This window comes from Phascolarctos cinereus, unplaced genomic scaffold (genome assembly GCF_003287225.1).
Source record: "Phascolarctos cinereus isolate Bilbo 61053 unplaced genomic scaffold, phaCin_HiC Scaffold_2;HRSCAF=192, whole genome shotgun sequence".
In the NCBI taxonomy this organism is placed as follows: domain Eukaryota; kingdom Metazoa; phylum Chordata; class Mammalia; order Diprotodontia; family Phascolarctidae; genus Phascolarctos; species Phascolarctos cinereus.
Window position 1 is genome coordinate 282,897,440 of NW_027555625.1, and position 3,769 is coordinate 282,901,208.

At 42.1% G+C, this 3,769-nt stretch overlaps 1 non-coding gene across 1 annotated transcript; it reads right to left on the reverse strand.

Annotated features, from left to right (window-relative positions):
- Positions 1–1,383: 1,383 nt before the first annotated feature.
- Positions 1,384–1,490, reverse strand: LOC144456116 (U6 spliceosomal RNA). The gene has a single exon (XR_013485017.1). It is a non-coding gene; the product is annotated as a U6 spliceosomal RNA (small nuclear RNA).
- Positions 1,491–3,769: the final 2,279 nt, after the last annotated feature.

The following is a 3,769-nucleotide window of genomic DNA, read 5'->3' on the forward strand; positions in this document are numbered from 1 at the left end:
GCAGTGTGTGGTTGAGTGAGCAGACACTGATGACTCCCCTTCTCAATCCCTACCACACTGGGAGGGACATTCCTTGGCTCTCTCTATGGAAGGTGGGCTTTAGGCTGTCCTTGTTCTAAATGTTTGTCTTTGACTGGCCAGGGAGTCATGGAATTCAATCAGCATATTTCTCTCCTTGAGGATTCAAGGTAACATAATACACATTTCCATTGTTGCCATGGAGCCATTGGTGTGTTTTTTTATTCCTATGAGAGCATTTCAGACCTTAGGCTGCTTGCTATATTTAAAGATTGCTCTATTATCTATTGCTGAGCAGGAGGCAGAGGGGACAGCGATTGCGATGTGATTCTTTGTGAAATCAAATCAACAGATTGGAGACACTGATCCAAGCTCAATAAACACCCAGATCACTTGGTCAGGAGTAATTATAGTCTCACAGGTCACTAATTACTTATGATTCATGAAATAGCACACGGGTCCATCACAAACAAAGGAGAGAGCTAAGGCATATTCCTTAGAGAAATAGTTGAGTAGAGCCCACCTTTTTTTTTTTTATTTTACTACGTATGATCTTAGGCAAATAACAACCTCTCTGGACATTGGTTTCCTCATCTGTAAAATTAGGATACCAGACTAGATGACTTCTGAGATCACTTGTAGCACTAAAGTTATGATTCTATGAGAGTAGATGGTCAGAAACATGACTATGAAGGCCATGGTATTGGGGGAGAAGTATGGGCATGAACTTTCCTAATTTACTATTGATAGGTCTAAATTGGACCGTGATGTTTACCCTTCTCTTAACAAATTTCCATATTCGTTTCAAGGTCGCAGAATCAAAGAGGCTCAGAGTTGGAAGGGACCTATTACAACCTATGTCTGATTAAGACTCCCCTGTAAAGCATGTTTGACAAATAATCAGGCAGTCTCTCATGAAGCCCTCCAGTAGTGGGGTTGACCAGCGACCTCCTGAAATAACCTATTCCCCATTTGCAGAGCTCTACCTTTCTGCCTTTCTATAATTTTCACCTGTTACTCCTCATTCTTTTCTCTGGAGGCAAGCAGAACAAACCTCATTTCTTTTCCACAGGTCAGCTCTTCAGCTACTCAAAGACAGCTACCATGTTCCTTCCAAGTCCTTTATTCTTTAAGGAATGCAGACTAACTCCTTCTACATAGGTGCATATAACATGGTGTCCAGTATCCTCCCCATCCAGGTCAATCTCCTCTGGGCCCATTTTCATTTGTCAAAGTTTTTCATCAGATGAGATACTTAGAACTAATGTAATAATACAGGTGTGTCCTGATCATCCTGCAGAGGACAGTGAGACTGCCTGCTCTTGTGTCTGGACCCTGAGCCTTTTTTTTTCATTGAGAATTTTTGTAAAAATGAAATGATTCATGAATTTGTGTATCATCCTTGCACAGGGGCCATGCTAATCTTCTCTGTATTATTCCAATTTTGGTATATGTGCTGCCAAAATGAGCATGACTCTGGGCCTTTCTTAAGGCAACCTAAAGCATTAACTTATTTTTTTGGGGAGGGGGCTTCCATGTCTAATTATTGGCTCTTATTGAATTAGTAGTCTACTAAAGGGGTATCCTATCCTTTTGCAATCAAAGACCATATAAACATCCCTTTGAGATGAAAATAGGCATCCCTTTAGCACACTTGTTAGCCTTCTAAGGCAGGCTCTAAATGTATCAGGAATTAATCCACCATCATCATTAATGTTATTACTATTATTATTATCCCCAATGCAGCCAGAATTTTGTTGTGTCATTTCCTCTACCTACATGCCTCTGCCCCTTCTTTTTCCACTTTGTTTCCCTGCTATTTCCTAAGCTAAACTCATATAATTCTACCTCCTAGACTGAGTAAAGGAAGCTCAAGAACAAAACCCTTTCAATTTGCCATGGGAAAGCTATGGCTGTGCTCCCTTTATAGTTTAATGGCAGCAGGTTTGTAAATAATTTATAAAACCCCAAATCCCTTTCTCCCAGTTACCCCAGGCTTACAGACCAATGCTCCCCTCTGTGCTGTGTGCATCCTCCCTCCTCCTCCTCCTCCTCCTCTGTGCTGTGCTTCAAACTAAGTCAGAAAAGTCATCAAGATCACAAACTTATTAATGAAAAAAAAATTTTAAAATTAGTCAGTCATAGAATCACAGGTCACAGAATGATGGAGCTGAAAGGGATGTTTGAGATGATCTGTCTGAGCTTTTTGCTTTCTAGTTGAGGAAAATGAGACTAAAAGAGGGGAAGAGATTTTCCATCACATTCTAATTTGTAGAGGCCATGTCATTTTCCATCATAAGAGCACTGGACTTGGAGTCGGGAAGACATGGATTCAAATCCTGCCTTAGGCACTTACAAATTATGGGACCTTCAGAAAGCCCCTTAACCTCTCTGGGCCTATATGCGTGTGTGTGTGTGTGTGTGTGTGTGTGTGTGTGTGTGTGTGTGTGTGTGTTTCCTTATATGTTTATATATGTTTCCTTATATATAAAACAGAAAGAGTAATAGCCCCTGCCTCAGAGTTGTTGTAAGGACCAAATGAGATAATGTATGTAAGGTCTTTTGTCAACCTTCGAGCCCTATTTAAATGTGAGCTATTATTTATGAACCAGGTCTGCAGACTCCCAGTCAATATTCATCTACTTTCATCTCATTGACATCCTATTCGAGCCCTTGGGGAGGAGAATAAAACACTGGATTTGGAGATGAAAGACCTAGGTTTAAATCTCAGCGATTTTGCTTACTACCTGTCTGATTTTGGGCTGCACAAAACTTTTGACTGACCCGGGCCTCAGCTGTCTTCTCTACAAAATGAAGGGGTGTTAGGCTATGTGCTCTCTATGGTCCCTTTCAGCTTCCAATCCTTTGGTCTCTTCAGTTATGTATGGCACTTTCTTTTTAGTCCTTGGCAAATACATTAGAAGTCAGGTGCACAGACACCCTGAAGCCAGACTGGTGCATTCTTAGGTCTTTTAGGTGCTGAGTGACACTCATGGAGAAAACCCGTCTGTATTGGCTGTTTCACTGACAAGAAGCCCACAATTGGGTCACCAGGGGAGGGGAGGAAATTGCAATGGGGAGAAGCAGGCATGTGGTCTGTCTTGCACATATACAGAAAGTTGTCACCCTAATGATGTACAGCTGGAATGTTTGCTGAGATCCCAATCCTTTGGGTTGTCTGCAGACAAACAGAAACATACCCTTTGCCTGTCAAGTGAGAAATTCTCCCGACCAGCCTCCTTCCTTATGCATATAGCACAAGACAAATCCAGAGAATATTAAAAGTTCCTGAATTCCTTTTTTTTCCAGTGGCAGTCTGGCTTAAACCTTTAAAAACCAATATAAATCCTTAGATGCAATTTACTTCTTGCTTTGTAGCTGCTCTCCCTCCCTCCCTCCCTCCCTCCCTCCCTCTCTCTCTCTTTCTCTCTTCAAAACAGACAGCAGAAGCCTCTATTTGCCTCTGACAACATGACCTCCCAATGCATTTTTATCCTCGTGTTTTACTTCTTGTGTCATTGATCAATAGACTGAAATGCCACATCTCTATCACAGCTACACATTTTGATTTCACAAATCATCCTGGCCCAGTGGAGCTTATCTGTAAGAGCCCTGATGCCTAGAAATATCATGGCCTCCAGGGGGCCCAATGGACTGTGTCAGGGGGGTAGCTTGCTTTGGGCCCTACCAGCCCTTTTCTTCTTTCCTCTCTTCTTCCTCCTCCTCCTCCCTCCTCCTCCTTCCCCTCAAT